A 19177-nucleotide genomic window follows, 5' to 3' on the forward strand; every position below is an offset into this window, starting at 1 on the left:
ATCCCTAACCCTAGCATTAATCCTGCTCATCTCAGGCAGAGCTACATCTCACTTTGGGGCTCAAACTGATACAATCATAGACTGGAAGAGCAGGCTATCACATAGGGAAGGGATCTTAAACACTACGGAGTTCCACGTACCACTCACTGACTCTGACAAATCAACCAAGAGACCTTCCCAGTGTCCCATCCTTGTAGCCACCTGTCAAATGTGAAGAAACTCCTTTCATCTCATCAGACACAGGGGGAATGATGACAGCACGCTGGCATGATGGGGGAGGGGCGTTGCTGTGGTTACCAACTTGTTGAAGAACCAACTCCTCCATCTCTCACTTTTCATAACAGATCAATCTTCTCACCTGGGCCAGGCCGCGAACTGAACTGACTTAGGAACAAAGAAAACCTTGCTGTGTTCCTAGAGCCCCAAAAGACATAAGCAACAAATGCACGTAGGGTCGGACAATTTCTTTTAGGAGGGGGAAGCTACCTTAGCCTTTATCACCCAGTCTGTCCCCCATTCTGGGCATCCTGGGCCACTCTGCTGAGTGAGCATTACAGGTGCCGGAGAAAGTAGGCTCTGGACCACCATATCCCTTTGAAGTTGGTGCCAGATACTTCCCTATAGCCAGGCTCTGGGTAACAGTCTTACTGAAGAGCATTCCAAGTGCCCCTAGCCAGAGGCAAAGGGCACTGTCAGCCTTGTCCGGTTGCACAGCTCACCTCATTAGGAACTCAGCATCTCTCCTCCCTGTCTTTGGGTGTCTCTCTCTCCTCTCTAGGCCTTTGTTTATTGTGTTCCTGTACCCAACCTTTCATCATCTTTTGCCAGGCATCCCTGGCTGTTACTTGGACCCAACGATAACTTGCCACCCCAAGCCAGGGTCATCCCAAGGCCAGGAGGATGAGGTTGCTCTGAGGGGCTCCAAAGAATACAATGGTCCCCACACATGAGATTTTCCGTTACTAACAGGCAGCTGGGGCATAGTTGGCCTCTGATGTTTCATTCAAGGCCAAAGTCCTGAGCCCCCCTCCGCTGGTCCCTGTCCAGCTCTTATCAACTCCCCAAAGGAAAACTTATTGGTTCTTGGCTCTGAGGACAGGAAGGGGTGGAGTTACTGTCCAGTCAGCTCAAGCATCTGTGGAACAGGAGAAGCTGGGCCCCAGGAGCCCTGTGACTCCCATGAGAGGTCATTGAAAATACTGGAGCAACAGTGCCTCTGCTTCCATTCCTCCTTGCCCCACCCCCTCCAGGCCACTTTGAGGGCAGGGGAATGAGTGTGCAGGGCCTCCTTTGTTGCTCCTGGCCCGGATGGCTCTTAAGAGTCAGGCTGTCACTCACTTCTCTCCAGATGAAGGAAAGACATTCACAGGTCCCAGATCTGCCCATTCATGTGTCACCTAACATTGGCAGGGTGTCAATTTACTTTTTTCACGCATGTGTGTGTGCACGTGTGGACTTGTGTGCTTTCCGAGAGACTGTTGTTTGGCTCAAGCATCACAGTATTAATATTTAGAGCAGGAAGCAGCCTCTTAGGCACCACAGTTAAAACTAAAAGAATGAACAAAATTTCAGAGCTTGAGATCTGGGACATTTAAATCCTCAAGGGGTTTGGAACAAAATAAACAGATCTAAACGTTTGGTTTGAGTACGTATGCTGCCTACAAGGGCGTCATAGTTTTAACCTGCTTAACAGCAGGAGATTTGGCTTCACAATTGAAGTCTCATTCCAAACAGTATTTCTGCCTGGTTCTCTGCACTCAGGGAAAACTGACCGGTGGGAGAGAGAAGCTGGGAGAAAACTGTTTCCAGTTGAAATGTTTCATGGTACTCTTTAATGGGGAAAGTGGTTACTTCACAAAACGAGAACATAATTACTGAGTTGGAATGGAGGTCCTGTCAGGGCTGGGCCACCACCTCGATAGAAAAGTGCAAGGCCGTAAATCCGCAAATACACTGAACCTCCATCTGTCTCCCTTTATTTTATTGCAGAGGTACTTAAAGAGGTTACTGTAGCTCAGTTACACTAGGCCACAGTCACAACATCTGGAATGGAAAGTGACAGATGAGAGACAAGATTGTAAAGCTAAGAGCAAACTTAGTCTTCCTCCATTTTACCTTGATTTTAAATTGGGAAAGTGAGGCCTAGCGCTAGGAAAGGGGTTCTTCATCAGGGACAGAAAAAGCTGAGAGCATGCCTACCTCCTTCGCTGTGTGACAAGCTCCTTTCTAAAGCACTGGCAACAGACTAGCTCAGAGCAAAACTAAAAGTTGAGTAAAATTTCCCTTTCAGCATACCCCATCCCTTCAGCATCATCCTTGCTCCCATCCAACACACAGCCCTAGTATTGGCTCGCCCTCCCAGCCACCTTTATGCAGCCAAACGTCCTTCCACTCCCAACAACCCAAGAGGTACTAAGAGGATCTAGCTCCTTTTGTCCCTATACTGGACAGAGCAGGAACAAAGAGCAGGAATTGGTTTCCTTTGAGAGAAGATGGTTTACCACCCAGCGCTTGGCCTTACCACCCAGCGCTGTTGCTTCTCCCTGCTCAGTACAGATGCCCTTGGGCTGCTGGCCTCCTCACCTCCTCCCACTAAGGCTAATTACTCTGTCCCGATGCCAGGCCCCAAGCTTTCTCACCCAAGATCTTCTGCCCCCTCAGTGCCTCCTCCAGACCCCCCCAGGGCTCAGTCTGTGTTTGATCACTAAGGATCATTAGATTTCAAAGCTGTAGAATCCTATAATTTTTTTATGAGCATATGCTCTCCCCCAGGGCCTTTTCATGTCTGAAAAGGCAGCCAGCAGCTCCCTACCACTTCTCCACAGAAACAGAGCAGGCCAGCTGACGGGATTACAAATCCCCAGCTTCTGACAGCTGGTACCAGGAGAGGGTGGGTGCTACTTAGAACAAGAAGCTTGAAGCAAGTTGTGAAACTCTAATAAACTGAAACGTAGCAAAGACCCCAGAAAAACAAAACGAGGGGGCAGGGGGTCGGATACCTACTTCCCCTAAGAACTGAAGAGGCTGTATTTCAAAGGCCTTGAGACGCTTGCCTTTCAGCTCTCTCTAGTGGTCACCAGACACACAACTCCACGCCTGGTTTTTCTGGTCATATCAGTATCAGCAATGTTTCCTAGGGACCTGCTGTGTGTCTGGCACGCTGCAGAGCCCAAGAACTTAAGGTATGAAAGGAACAGAATTGAACACAATGATTAAGATGCAAGGAATTTGTACTATCTTCCTCGCAAAATATCGTTTCCTCCTCTGGGCCTAAGTGACCTGTTGCATACCAACCTCGGCTCCAACTTAGGTCCTCTTGGGAACAGGACAGGGACCACCACGCCCCCACCGGGACCGAGACTCCCACGCCCTCCCCTTCTGCTCCCCACCCCAGGCCTCCCTGGCTGTTCGCCCGGAAGAACTACCCGCGCCTTAGCGTCGGTTTCCTGCTGAGCCCCAGTCGGATAAAATTAGCCCTCTGCTCTCATCCTAAAGTGTCAGAGCCACGTACAGCGGGGGTGGGGGGGGGGAGGAGTCGAGCGGGAAGCTGGCTGCTAGGCGCCCTCCCCGCTGCCCACCCGCAGCACCTGTCGCGCGCGGGTGCTCTCGTGCCGCCGCCTCCCTGCTGCCCGGATGCTGCCCCAGATCAGAGACTGTAGAACCGCGGGGCGACTCTCGCCCTCCCCTCCTTTCCCACCACACGCACCCCTTCGGTCCCTGCAGTGACCGGGCGCATAAACCCGGGACTGCACGTCGCTCTGTGACATTGCCCCTGAGTCCCGCACTCTGGGATCACCTGGGGGTGCAGGCAGCGCTCGGCTGCGGCCAGGGCTGAGTCCTGGTCACGCCCCCCCCCCACACACACACACGTGGAGGGGGCGGGGACAGGTGTCCTGGCTGCTTGGCGGGCCTGGATCCTTTCCCCAGTCTGGGAAGGATGACAACCCTTTAGCCGTGCCAGGGAACGAAACGGCCGCATCTGCTCCCGCTCCTGTGGAAGAGAGACCGGGAGCAGCCTCGCACTCGTCCAGCTGTGCCCCAGCCCGATGGACACACTACAGCTGCCATTGCTCCTAGTTCAGCTACACCAAGATGCCCTGTATCCTCCACCCAGAGATGCCAATGCCCCTGCTACCGCCACCAGTGGCTGTGGTGACCACGGTCGCACACCCTATGTCTCCAGCCTACAGCCTGATCCTGGTTGGGTCTTTAGAGGCCCTCTTCCAAGGGACCCGCTCCTCACTCCACGCAAGAGCATGGTCTCAAAGGTCCTAGGAGTAACTTATAGACACTGCTAGCAAAGGGCCTGAATGAGGCCCGGCTGAAAGTGCAAAGGGCATTTAAGGGGTCTGTGCACTGAAGGGCCTCCTGGACCAAATCTCCTGCCACAGTCAGCCAACATCCTCCATGAGCTCCTCTCACTTAACTCCAATCTAGGCAGCTACACCCACCTTCTCCACTCAGGGTCAGGGCAGCGGCTTGCTTCTGCCGAAGACCAGAAAACCTAACCTTCAGCCTCCCCACTACAGCCTCCTCAACTGTCCCCTCTGGGAACCTCAGTGTTACAGCATGGCTTCCCATGCACCGTACCCTGGGTTGAAGCCTCCAACACATCACACACACACACACAAGTGCGTGCCCCAGAATTCTGGGAGCTCAGGCCAGGTCCTCCAACACACAGATCCTCCCTAGATCCCACTCAGAACAGCTGCTCTGAGGTCCCTCGAGGGAGCAAACAGGATTTGCCTGGTTGGAGAATCCAAAAGCAGTATGAGCTTTGGCAATAGGGGGAAGTCCCATGTTGTCCCGAAGACACCACATGCTCCCCCACAAAATCACTACTGACCGGCTCCCTTCAGCCAGTTGCCTAGTAGAGGAGGCCCCTCAGACTCTCCAGCTGTCCCCACACTTGCCAACACTATCTCGGCCAGGGTTTTGGCTGTCCTGGGAGCCCAGCTTTGCAGGTTGCCTCTGTCTCTGTCTTGGGCTTGGGCAAAGCCAGGATTGCCTCCCAGATTGTTCAGCCAGCTGCTTGCTGGTTTGTCAGTGCTCAGGCACGTGCTCCTTTGCTCCCCAGTGGCTGAATGCATGGATCCCTCTACCCTGTGTAAACATGGGGGCTCCCTTTCATGACAGCCAAGGCTCCTTCTCCTATAGACAAGCATTCACAGCTCCCACTGTCCCCCCACACTACACTGGATCCTTCCTCTACCTTGGGAGGCAACAACTATTGGACCCAATTTACAGATGGGAAAACTGAGGCCTGGAAAAGGGTGGGTGAATTCCAGGTTCTGGACCTCTTCTCTGAAGTCCTTCCGACCCACCTCACAGAACAGAAGTGCCATGCACCGCGCCCCCATGTCTGTGCTCTGTGCGCTAGAACCCAGTTCACGAGCTTCAGGCAAGGGGCTGGAGGTTGAGAATACAGACGCAGAGACAGATCGACATGCAGACCTTTTAACACTGATACCAAAAGCCCCAAGAATGCCCCTCTTTAGTAACACCATGTAGACTTAAATACACTGCAGTCAATGGTCAACAGGTGATAATCCCATCCTCTGATCCTCTCTAACTAGGCACAGCTCCTAGTAACTTATATTAGAAGGTTCTAGGAGGGAAAAGCAGCTGAAGGCCAGGACTCATTAATACCAACACAGAAGCAAACCCCCTAGCTTCCCAGAAAGTCTACCTCCTGCTTCTGGAGTCAGCACCTGCTCCTCCTCTGCCTGCCTGCTCTGTGCCCCAAAGAAGACTCAGAACCAGTTCAGTAGTGTAGAACTATGGAAGCATGGAAGTGACCGGAGCTAAGCTAGGCACTGTGTCCTGCTTGGCTTGGTCCTGGACACCTGAACAGATATACATACAGAAAAGCTGTAATGAGGTGGTCTGTGTGTTCACTCTAATGAAGGGCAGCTATGAAACTACTGGGAAATTAAGCCAATTCACTATGTACAGCACAAGGAAGAGGGGTTAGTATGGAGAGCACAGCCAATGGTCTGTGAGGTACTCTGCAGTGAGGATGGGCACACAAGATTTGTCTTTCAAATATGTTTTTTTTATTCACATAAGCATACATTTATAATACCATGCTAATATTAAAACTAAACATCTCACCAAGCAGGGAACACTTAGTTGCTCAGAAAATGCTGCCGCAGAGTTCCACTGGGGAGTCTTCTCTGGCGAGAATGCTTTTGAAGCCTTGCAGGCTCAATCCATGACTGCAATGAACTCCTTGAGCTGTGGCAAGCCAGAGGGATGACACTGGGGAAGGTCCAGAAGGTCCTTGAAAGTGTCAACCAGCAGTAGTGATGACAGGCAGGCATGTGTGAGCTCGACAATGGTGCCAGAAGTTCAACAGTCACTGAAGCCAGAGCCACGGACTCCAGTCTCAAATCGTCTTGCTGATGGGTATCAATGCAGAGACTAGAGAAGCCACATCTCAGGAGCACAGCAGTGCTATCCTAAGGGCACTTCCAAAGATCCAATTTTTGTATCATTTCACTGGGCAGTAGCTTTGCTCGATTGGGGCTCACAGCTTAGGGCTGGTTTTCTAACATATTAAGAATGCATTTCCTTTTAACGTTTATTATATAATAAAATTCAGGGGAAAATATAAGGCTATGCAAGACAAGTCACAATGACTGCGAGGCACACTGTCGCCATCTGCTTCCCATTTCGAAAGGGATCTCACAACCTTCTGCCCCTCCTCCTCTTTGCTGGAGGCCTTTCTCAAGTTCACTGGGGAGCTCTCTGATCCATTCCAACCAGCTGAATATGAACCCCACCTCTCGAACTAATGCCTGACTTCACTGAACATCAGACCACAACACAGACAATATTCCTGCAACTTATTAATGCCACCCTGGGGTTAGCTCATTAGCATAATCAATGCCTGTCTTGGATTTGGTTGCTAGCTGCCTTGTGGACAGTCCATAACACATCAGATATTACCTTGATGCTGAGGGATGCGTTCCGATTTGAGGTTCCTGATGGCAAGCTCCTATGTTACAGGCAGCATGTGTAGGAGGAGGCTGCTTGTTCATCCCAGCCGCCCAGAACCAAAATAACCACACAGAAACTATATAATTTAAAACACTGCTCAGCCCATTAGCTCTAACTTCTTATTGGCTAACTCTTACATCATAATTTAACCCATTTCTAGTAATCTATGTATGGCCTCATGGCTGTAGCTTACTGGCAAGATTCCAACCAGCATCTGTCTCTGGCAGGGCTACATGGCTTCTCCCTAACTCCACCTCCTTTCTCCCAGCATTCCGTTTAGTTTTCCCCACCTAGCTCTGTTCCCCTATAGCTCTGCTATAGGCCCAAAGCAGTTTCTTTATTCATTAATGATAATCACAGCATATAAAGGGGGAATCCCACATTAAGCATATTATTTCTAAATATATATTCTAAACATACAAGATGGTTTCATAACAGTTGGCTAATCTAGGTGTGAGGTTTCTGTAGGGGAGAAGTCTCAGGCTATAAGTATCTGGGAGAAGGAGACTGAGGTCCATATTTTCTGTACATTGGTTGTATTAGTCAGGATTCTCTAGAGGAACAGAACTGATAGGATTAATATATGTGAGATTTATTTTGTGTGGCTTACAGAATTGGTCCAGCTGATCCAACAATGGCTGTCTTTCCAGTGGAAAAGCTACAAATCTGATAGTTGTTCAGTCCATGAGGCTGGGTGTCTCAGTTGGTCTTTGATGTACATTAGAATCCTGAAGGAAGGGGTTCTAATTCCAGCAAAGGAGTGCCTCCGCAGCAGGGTGGATGAACTTGCCAGTGAGGAATGAGGACCAGCAGGCAAATGCAAAATCTTCCTTCTTCCTGTCATTTTATATAGGCTGCCACCAAAAGATGTGGCTCAGATTTAAGATGGATCTTCCCTACCTCAAATGATCCAGTCAAGAAAAATCCCTTACAGGTGTACCCAGCGGCTTGGGTTTTAGCTGATTCCAGATATAGTCAAGTCGATTAGCAAAGATTAGCCATCACACTGGTCCTAGCTAAAACTAAAACTTTATCATTTCTCAACACTTGTACTTGAACCAGAAGAACCTTTGCTACTCCTCTGAGCCTAGCCTTAGGAAGACCTTATGATTTCCATGGCTCTGAGGGACTGAGGTCCTTGACTCGGCTGTGCCCATGTCAATAATACACATTCACTCTGGACTTCAGTCACTCCCCACAGCTACGGTCTTTTGTGGACCACACCGCACCCATACAGGAGCTTTCCCTATAGAGTACAAAAGCAGAGCTGCTAAGGATCTTGAGCCGCCTTTCACATGACGTCCTCATCACTGTGTGTCTTCATCTGTGTTCTATTGCTGTAGAGACACTATGACCATGACAACTCTTATAAAAGAAAGCATTTAATTGGGGCTTGCTTACAGTTTAAGCTATTGTCATCATGGTGAGAAGCATGGTGGCCTGGAACAGAGGACAGAAATTCAGAACTCTGATGCCATGCAGGGTCGTTCTACAGAGGTTGTAGGGTCTGCTGTGGCTATTAGGAAGGCACTCACTAAATACACATATGGGAGAGCAGGGTGATTTCACTGAAATGGTCAGACGAGCCCATCACTGCCCTTAAAGCTCTTGGTTCTGCCGGCTATATCAGCACATGCTGCTAGCCTAGCCAGCTTGACTGACCTCCTAGTAAATGAACTGCTTCCTGACTTGATACTTTGGAATGCTCCGGGCTATCTCTAGGACTTTCTATCTCCCCTTCCTGTCATCTAAGTACCTTGTCCCTCCACTTCTCTGAATTTCCATGTGTTACACTGCCTTTCTTACTTGCCTGCACTATTTTTTATCTCTTTCTTTGTCTTCCTCTCCCTGCCTAAAAAACAAATCCAAGCACCATAAAGCAGTTTGAATTTCAAAGACCTAGCCAAGAGTTCCTGGCTCTACCCTCGCTGAGCTCCCTGACTGAGATTTTGCAGGTTGCCTAGTAAATATGTTTCTTTCACCCACTACGTTGAATCTGGAACACTGCCTTTCCACTTTATCTATGACAGCCTTCCAACTCATCTGAAATACATATATAAATCACCCACTGCCACAGAATGGAAATGAATACATACACTAACTACTGGCACTGACTTGTGACTTGGCCTCAGCTCAATCCCTGAGGCACTGGCAGCAGTAACTAAACGAACAACAGCTTGTTGGCCAGTGGAAAGAAAGGGCTTGAAGCAGTATAAAGGGCTTAACTGGACATTGTCTGAAAAGAATAAGAAATACAAATTAAAGAAATTTGTCCAAAGACCAATGTAGGCATGATGGTCATCCTAAGATGGCCATACCATCACTCTTCCGCTATAAGCATAGCAGAAGTCAGTGTATAACCTCATGAAAAATAATGAGTTCTTGTTTGCTTGTTTTGTTTCATCTTACTTTGTTTTCTGGCTGTGTATTCTAGATTGCCTTTAAACACACTATGTAGCCCAGGATTACCTCAAGTGCTGGGATTACAGGCATGCACAACCACACTGAACTTAAAAGATGGTACTTTACAAGTGAGAGATGCCTCGTAAAACCGAAGCTTAAGCATGTTGCTAGACCTCAGGAATGGACTATAACAGGAGATTGCAATGTTTTCGGAAGCTCAAACAAGAGACAGCCTCACTCATTGTCTTTATTGTGTTGGGTTTTTTTTCTTTTCTTTTTTTCTTCCTTCTCCATGGTGAGCACCTTTTGTCTACTCCTGAGAACACACAGGGAAATCAGCTTCCTTATACTCCAGGCACTGCCTTCACTACTGTTTACCACCTGAAGCTCAGCAACAGCACGGAATCTCCCCAAGGAAACTGCTGCTAGAAAAGCTGCTAAAGAAGATGTGTGCTAGCCTGGTCTACAGAGTGAGTTCCAGGACAGCCAGGGCTACACAGAGAGACCCTATCTCAAAACAGAAACAACAAAGAGGCTTCTTTTTTTTTTTCAAGACAGAGTTTCTCTGTGTAGCAGTCCTTGCTGTCCTGAAACTCAATTTGTAGACCAGGCTTCCCTCAAACTCACAGAGATCCACCTGCCTCTGCCTCCCGAGTGTTGGGATTAAAGGTGTGCGCCGCCACCACCACCCAGTAAGAAGAAACTTCTAAATAATCATTCAGAGGCTTAATATTAATTACAAAATGCTTGGCCAAAAAGCTCAGGCTTATTGCTAACTAGTCTAGTTCTTACTTTTAAATTAACCCATTTCTATTAATCTACGTTTTGTCTCATATCTCGTGGCTTTACCTGTGCTCTAATACACCTTGTTCCTCGGGGGGCTGGCTGGCATCTCTCTCGATTCCACCCTTCTTTCTCCCTGTATTCAGCTTGGCTTTCCTGCCTAGTTATATTCTGCCTTGCTATAGGCCAAAGCAGCATTTATTATCAACCAGTGAGTGCAACACATATCCCCGGCATACAGGAGGGTTTCACACAGCAAAGAGATGTAAGTAGGAATAGCAGTTGGAAGCCACATCCACAGCGTGAGTGGGAGTGCCCATCTTTAAAGGCAAGATGATCAGGAGTTTCAGGCCAGCTTGAACTACATAGTGACCCTTTCTCAAAAGACTACAAAGACCCTCCCCTTAGAAGAAAAGTAATGGAAAATGCGAGACAGTTTAATGAGCTATGTGAAGTGCAGTCACTCCAAAATGGATTCACCCAATGGCCAAACAATTTTTCTTCAGAACCAGAGGGCGTGAATCTTAGGACAAGTCCCAAAGGGCTCTGCTTTCTCTCTGAATGCTCTTAGTTTTCAATCCCTTAAGAGTGAGAACGAATAGATTAAAAACAAAAGGAAGAAGCAGTGAAATAAAGTGGTTAGCCACCCAGCTAATGTGTTGGATCAAAACAAAATACAATTACGTCTATCACATAGTACATACACATAAACTGTTAGCTATTACTATGGACACCAGGAAAGGCTGACCGCAGTTAGAGTCCAAGTTATAGAGTCTGGATAATCTTTGCAAATAGTTTCTGAAAACATAAAGGGACTTGGGCAAGGATCCCAATTAGTAGCAGAATATGTATCCCTAGGAACCAAGATTTAGGTCAACTGCATACAATACTCCCCTGTGACACAGCAAATGAACACTAACGCATTCTTGGGTGTGGGCCCTACTTCTTAAAGATTCTGTGCAAACTTTCTTTTTGTTATGACAACACAACAATTACTTCATCCTTATTACAGCTGAACTGAGATAGCTCCCCCTGCCCCCGATGAATTGATGAATCCCATTCCAGTTGTTTCCACGTCAGTATCGACCTGGTTGAACTTGGGAGAACCCTGTTATCCCTGTGCTGAGAAGACATATAGTCTTTATAGAACTGCAGCGAAGTGCTTGAGTAACATTCCTGTTTTTAAAACATACTCATTTTTATTTTGTGTCTTTGGGTGTTTTGCCTGCATGTGTGTATGGGTGCTATGTGTACCTGGTCCTCAAGGAGGCCAGAAGAAGGTGTCAGATTCCCTGGAACTGGAGTTGCAGATGGTTGTGAGCCATCATATGGGTACTTTGAACTGAATTTGGATCCTCTGCAAAAGCATCAATTGCTTTTAACCACAGAGTCATCGTGCCAGCTGCTCAACAATATTATTACAACACATATTACAAATTGGCAGGGTTATTGCTACTTTTTTATTTTTTCATAATCTCCAGAATAAGGGGTAACAATTATTTTCCTCTGGATGTTTTGAGACAGGTTCTCGCTGTATAGCCTTGGATAGCCAGGAACTCACTACATACTCTAAGCCTGGCCTTGATTTGTAGAAATCCTCCTGTCTCAGCCTCTGAGTGTTAGGGTGGTGGGCATGAGCCATCGGGCACAACCCCTCCTGACTCCTAATCATTTTAACATAGGAACTGCTTCCTAAACCTGTTCCTAAATATGTCTTTTTGAGGTCTTGTGACTTTCTCTGGGGCTGTACAGTCATATTAGACATGCACGTGAAAAGTAAACACATAAATAATGTAGGAGAATCTGCCTGCCATTCCCCTAAGCAAGTGTGTGTCCCACAATGAGTGAGACTGGGAAGACCTGAAGCTACTGCTCACTTAGGTGATCTCAGTTCCTGAGTGCTTCTCACAGTGTATTTCGACAGCCTATACGCGTTTCTAGCCTTTGCCTACATGGATTTTTCATGCTACAGGAGTGCTAAACAAAACCAGTTGTTTAATCTGCAACAAGGTTGAAGAAATGGGGATCTTTCCAAACACTTGCCAATCATCAAGTATTATATAGATTGTCAATGTGGAGCTTTGGGAAATGACCCTCCCTAGGCAGTGGTCATGCACACCTTTAGTCCCAGCACTCGGGAAGCAGAGACAGGCAGATCCCTGAGTTCAAGACCAGGGGCTGCACAGAGAAACCTTGTCTTATTTAAAAAAAAAAAAAAAAAAGGAAAAGGACCCTCAAGGATAAATTCAACTGATTTCCCTTTGTTTTAGCAGTACTGTGACCAAATACCCCAGAAAAGCAACTTAAAATGGGTAATATTTATATTGGCTCAGAGTTTAATATGTTCAGTACATTATAGTGTTATAGTGGGGAGGGTGTGGCAGAGCATTTCCCATCATGGCAGACAAGAAACAGAGAAAAAGGGTGTGTCAGGATATGTTACCTTAGTATATAGCTCCCCCAGCCATGATTAATCCTCGTGACCAAAGAGAAGTAGAGGGGCTGGTTATTAAATTCCTACTTGATCAGTAAAAGTGGGAGAGTTCTAGTTTAAGTGAACAACATCTAACATGAATCACCAAAACAGACTCACTGACTAATCAACTCTCAAACTTGAACCATTTGTGATATCTAGATGCCTTCAACAAAGGAGAGGTTAAGTCTCTTTGAGAATGCTCTTACTATACAACCAAAACTGTATAATGTTAACTCCGTGCATGCATGCGTGTGTGTGTGTTTCTGTGTTTACACTCATCTGTTGTATACACATGATCTCTCTTGCTTTCTACCTTTTGGAGGGGAAAAGGGGACTACAAGGCCTATCACCGAACCTGGAGCTCAGCATTTCAGCTGGCCATTAAGCCCCATTTCTACCTTTCTCACCGCCCCCTTCAGTGATGGGGTTATAAGCGTACACCTACACATCTGCCTTTTTTATGTAGGTGATGTGGATCCAAAGTCAGATCCTCATGTTTGGCATAACAGTCACATTACCCACTGGTCCATCTCCCTACCCCCTAGAATATTAATTTTTTCAAAATTTTCTCAAAGGAAAGGTGTGTTTGTTACTGATATTAGTGACATTATAGCCAGGCATGGTAAAGCCCACCTTTAATCCCAGCACTCAGGAGGCAGTGGCAGGTAGACTTCTGTGAATTTGAAGCCAGCCAAGTCTACATATCAAGTTCCAGGACAGCCAGAAGTACATAATGCAGAGACCCTGTGTCAAACCAACAGAGAGAGAGATTAGTGACTTTAGAAAGAAATCAGGATGAGCATCTTGGCACATGCTGAGAGGCAAGCGGCGAAGAGGATGAGACAGCTCCACCAGCTGGAGGCCAAGGCAGGGCGACATCTTTCTGTTTGTTTTTTGTTTGAAATAGGATTCAGATACCCTGTGACTTGTGAGTTGCCATTGTGGGTGCTGGAAAACTTGGGTCCTCTGAAAGAGCAACAAGTGCTCTTAACTGCTGAGCCAAGGCTATGTTTAAATTTATATGAAAACTTTTTCCCTAATAACTCCAACTTCGTTTCAAAAAGAAAGAAGAGAAAAAGAGAGATCCCATGGTTTTTCCTAGGGCAAAGTGAAAGATGTCCCGAGGGTATCTCAGGGATTGGAGAGACTCCAGCTGTCACAGGTTCCAGAATTTTGTAAAAGTGAATACCCACTTGAAAGATATTTGTTTGAGAAGAGAATATCTCTCTCATTACATGTGTTGCCTAGAAAGTTGTTTCCCAGCATGCATTTCACCATGCCCTGCTGACCAGGCACTCACAGGCTGTCTTCTCCATGATCAAATGGATCTAGTGACTACTTCTGCTAACAGCAGGCCTTCATATCATGATATGGGAGGTCCTTCTGTATATGTCTTGCTTTTATTGGCTAATGAATAAAGCTGCTTTGGTGTATGACAGAACAGAATATAGTCAGGCTGGAAGAGAGAGAGAGAGAGAGACAGAGACAGAGAGACAGAGAGAGACAGAGAGAGAGTAGGCAGAGTCAGAGAGGTGCCATGTAGTTGCCAAAGGAGATAGACACTGGAACCTTACCAGTAGGCCACAGTTTTGTGGTGATACATAGATTAATAGAAATGGGCTAATTTAAGATGTAAAAGTTAGTTAATAAGAAGCCTTAACTAAACTGATTGACAAGAGCTAGTTCCAAGATAGGCTCCAAAGCTACAGAGAAACCCTGTCTCAAAAAACCTAAAAAAAAAGAAGAAGAAGAAGAAGAAGAAGAAGAAGAAGAAGAAGAAGAAGAAGAAGGCTGGAGAGATGACTCAGAGGTAAAGAACACTGGATACTCTTCCAGAAGTCCTGAGTTCAATTCCCAGCAACCACATGGTGGCTCACAACCATCCATAATGAGATCTGGTACCCTCTTCTGGACTGTAGGTAGGATACATGTAGGAAGAACCCTGTATACATAAAAATAAAATTCTTTAAAAAAAAGAAAAGAAAAGAAGGAGGAGAAAAAGGAAGAGAAGGAGAAGGAGGAGGAAGAGGAGGAGGAGGAGAAGCAGAAGGAGAAGGAGAAGGAGAAGAAGAAGAAGAAGAAGAAGAAGAAGAAGAAGAAGAAGAAGAAGAAGAAGAAGCCTTAACTAATAGGCCAAACAGTGCTATAATTAATATAGTTTTGTGTGTGATTATTTGGGTCTGGGCAGCCGGAAACAAATGAGCAATCTCTGCTTACAGCATCATCCATGCAATGCTGGATTAACAGGCTTACAGAATGTGAGTGTTACCCAGTCACAGAGGCCTCCACCCTCATTTTGAAAGATAGCCTAAGAGACCAAGCAATGTGTAACAAGATCAGAATCCCTGCGAGCAGTTCTTGAGAGAACAACTTGTGCAGCTATGAGTGAAACTGAAGATGCAGTAGAGCCTCCAGGACATTGGAGATGCCAGGAATGTGCAATGTCTGCTGAGGAAAGCTGCAGACAGCCACCAGAGCCAGCCCAGGAGAAAGACCATAGAAGCTGCAACTGGCCATAGAGGCAGGACTACCGAGCTCTAAGAAGCTCATATCATGCCAATGAGCTCCTAGATGTGGGACAGAAAGCTATAGGGCTCTGCTGGACTTTGACCTTTAGTTTTGCTTTTGTCCTTTCCACATTTCTGCTTCTTTACTTTTATTTTTATTTATTTATTTATTTATTTTGAATTTTTTGAGACAGGGTTTCTCTGTGTTGCTTTGGAGCCTGTCCTGGAACTAGCTCTTATAGACCAGGCTGACCTCTAACTCACAGTGATCCACCTGCCTCTGCCTCCCAAGTGCTGAGATTAAAAGCATGTGGCACCACCACCTGGTTAGACACGGTTTCTCTGTGTAACAGCTCTAGCTACTAGCTCTGTAGACCTGGTTGACCTCGAACTCACAAAGATCCTCCTGCCTCTGCCTCCTGAGTGCTGGGATTAAAGGAAGACATGCACTACCACTTGCCCGACTTTCTTTTAAACAGACTTAACCAATTTTATTTTTCATATAGAAAAACTTTTATATGAGCTGGGCGTGGTGGTGCATGTCTTTAATGCCAACACTAAGAAGGTAGAGGTAGGCAGATTTCTGTAAGTTCAAGGTCAGCCTAGTCTACTTAGTGAGTTCCAGGACAGCCAGAGCTACATAATGAGACCCTGTATCAAAAAGCAAAAATCACAAAATAAAACAAAAAAAAAAACTTGCATCATGTAAACATCTGAAACCTGGATACTCTGACTAGAGTCTCTAGTATGGGTTTTCACAAGATGGTCAGTGGATTCCTGATGAAGAGACTTGGTGAACACAGGCTCTTGGCAGAGGTCAGGAGTCAAGTAACTGCAGGTCTTGGAGATGGCATCAAAGGTGCCCTTGGCAAAATTGAGCAGGGTGGCAGTACACTCCCTGGCTGATGTACAGCAGTCAACAACACCAGCCAGCAGCAGCAGCAGTTTCTTGGGCACAGGAGCAGAGACTATACCACTGCCTGTGGGGGCAGGGATGAGACGCACCAACACAGAACCACAGCGGCCTATCTATTGCCCTACAAGAAATAGTGTGGGACTTGCCAATCTTGTTGCCCCAGCAGCCTCTCAGCACAGGGACAATGGGAAGCTTGGCTTAGATGACTGCCCCTAGGATGGCAGTGGCTACGTCCTTGGAGCACTTAACACCAAGATCAACATGACCATTGTAGTCCCCAAAAGCCTTGAACCTGGTCCACTGGCCAGCCTGAGGTCTGCTTCTGCATTGGCATGATCTTTAGAATTTCATCCTTTAGGGAAGCTCCCAGGAAAAAGTCAATAATCTCAAATTCCTTAATGGGCAAGGAGAATGGGTAAATCTCCTCCAGGGACTTGATCTTCATATCCCTGGACCAGGCAGCCCAGCTTGATGATGGGGATCCACTCCTTGTCTTTGGCTTTACCTCCGCAAGCCCTGTGCCCTTGAACACGTCTGAGGCACCTAAGACTGTTGCTGAATCCATTAGAAAGAAGAAATTTTCTTTTGAATTTTATAGGGGCTCACACCTAAGGATTTGCCTTGAGTCTCAGAAACTCTGGACCTGGAGGGCTTTTGAATAGTATTGGAGTTGTGAGTTGTGAAACTTTGGGTGAGCTTGGAAATGGTCCAAGTGCATTTTGTATTATGAGAAGGATGGACAGCAGTCTTTGACGGTCCAAGAAGGGCTCTGGTGCAATCAGTGGGGCAATCTACTAATAGAGTCAAAGTCTGATGGCATTATCAGGAAGTGTCAGAAAGTACAGGAAAAGAGACCTACCCGGAGGAAGTAGATAACTGTAGGCACATGAGGAAAGTGTTGCCCCTCTTTTCTGTCTGCTTCCTGCTCACCATGAGCGAGTCAACTAAGTTTCACACGTACTCCTCTACGATGAACCAATGCCTCACTTTGGACCCAGCCAACCATGGACTGAAACTTCTGAACCCTTGATCCAAAATAAATCTGCCCTCCGTTTAAGTTGTTTGGCTTAAGCTTTCGCAGTTCTGACAAAGTGATTAGCACAGAGTCTTTGACAGGCCCCTGACGGTGAATCCCAGGGCAGGTCCTTAGGACCTCACAACACTCCTTCCAACAATGTGGGAAATGACTTTCTTTTTGCTAAGCAGCTTTCCCTCCTTGGATATGATGGCTGAACCCAGGGCTTCGCAGATGCTCAGGAAATACTTCTGAGCTATTGCTCCAGCCCTCTTTTTACTTTTTGAGTTAGGGTCTTACCAAATTGCCTAGACTGGCCTTGAACTTATTCTGTAGCACAGGAAGACCTTAAACTGGTAATCCTCCTGATTCTATTCCCAAGAAGCTGAAATTAAAGGCCCATGCCACCAAGTTTGGCTTGCAAACAGCTTTATAGTGTGTGTGGGTGTGTGTGTGTGTGTGTGTGTGTGTGTGTGTGTGTTAACCCTGCTTAGCCTAAAACTCATTATATAGCCCAACTTAGCCTTGAACTAGCAGCAGTTTTTAACTTCAGCCTCCCAGATACTGCAAATATTAGGATTATAGGTACAAACCACCATGCCTAACAAGAACAGCTGTTTGTTTGTTTGTTTGTTTGTTTTTCAAGACAGGGTTTCTCTGTATAACATCCCTGGCTGTCCTGAAACTCTCTCTGTAAATTAGCCTGGCCTTGAATTCACAGAGATCCATCTGCCTTTGCCTCCCAAGTGCTGGAATCAAAGGCATGCACCACCACCAGCCCAGCCAATGAACAGTTTTTAATAAGCTATTTGGATCTTACTAGAGACTGAATATTGAGCCACAGACCACCAGTGTAACCTGTAACATAAGCTACTCATCATGAACTCAGTGTTACTTGGCCCATCTGGCTGTAAGTGTTCATACACAGAAGCCTTCCATTCAAAAAGTGACAGTACACCCACTTGCCAGTGTACTTCACAGACAAACCCAGACAGTTTCCTCACCCTCTCCTAAATGATTCTAAATTCAGTCAAGTTGACAATGATTACTCATTACAAATCTGTTTTTTGGCAACTTGACACCCAAACATACCATTTTAAAGCATATTCTTCTACCCTGCCCACCCCAAGAACTTCGTGTCCATCTCCAATACAAAGGGCCTTTAGTAAATCTCCATGAGTTTCTATAGTTTTAACGGTGTTGTTCAGAGACCAAGTTCGAGGCAGGTGTGGTGTCTCATGCCTGTAACTCCAGCAAGCAGGTGGTTGAAACAAAGGGCTACTGTGAGTCCAAGGCTAACCTGGGCTACATAGTGAGTTCCTGGTCAGTCAGAGAGACCTTCTATTATATAAAAATAAAAGTTAAAAAAAAACTTAAAAAATCATCTGATACTTGAGGCAACTTGAACTGTGAACCACTGTAAAAATAAAAATTAAAAAGTAGCATGTTCTTACTGGATGTGGAGGCACACATCTTAATTCCCAGCACTTGGGAGGCAGAGGCACACAGATCCCTGCCTTCAAGGCCAGCCTGGTCTATCAATCAAGTTCCAGGACGGCCAGGGCTACATAGAGAAAATTTGTCTTGAAAAGCAAAACAACAAAAGCAGCAACAACAAAAAAGTGACATTCTCTTGAACCAAGCATGGTGGCGCACGCCTTTAATCCCAGCACTCGGGAAGAAGAGGTAGGCGGATCTCTGTGAGTTCGAGGCCGGCCTGGTCTACAAGAGCTAGTTCCAGGACAGGCTCCAAAGTTACAGAGAAACCCTGTCTCAAACTCCCCCTCCCCAAAAAAATGTTCTAATAATTTTCTGGATTTCATTGGTATCTGTTGCAATGTCTTCCTTTTTCATCTCTAATTGTATTACTTTAGGTTGTTATAGTCAATTTCTTTTTGCTGTTGATGTTTTTGTTTTGTCAATACAGGATTTTTCCATGCATAGCCTTGGCTGTCCTGGAACTCTCTCTGTAAACCAGGGTGGCCTCAAACTCACAGAGATCCATCTGCCTCTGCCTCCTGAGTGCTGGGATCAGAGGTGTGCACCACCACTACCCAGCATCGTCATCATCATCA

The 19177-nt window shown here is 46.4% G+C and overlaps 1 pseudogene; it reads right to left on the minus strand.

Annotated features, from left to right (window-relative positions):
- Window positions 1-3554: 3554 nt before the first annotated feature.
- Window positions 3555-16590, minus strand: LOC121442862 (annotated as a pseudogene).
- Between the last annotated feature and the right edge of the window lie 2587 nt (window positions 16591-19177).

The sequence above is a fragment of the Microtus oregoni genome, unplaced genomic scaffold, assembly GCF_018167655.1.
Source record: "Microtus oregoni isolate MIOR12 unplaced genomic scaffold, Mior012 000097F_ref0000449, whole genome shotgun sequence".
Classification (NCBI taxonomy): domain Eukaryota; kingdom Metazoa; phylum Chordata; class Mammalia; order Rodentia; family Cricetidae; genus Microtus; species Microtus oregoni.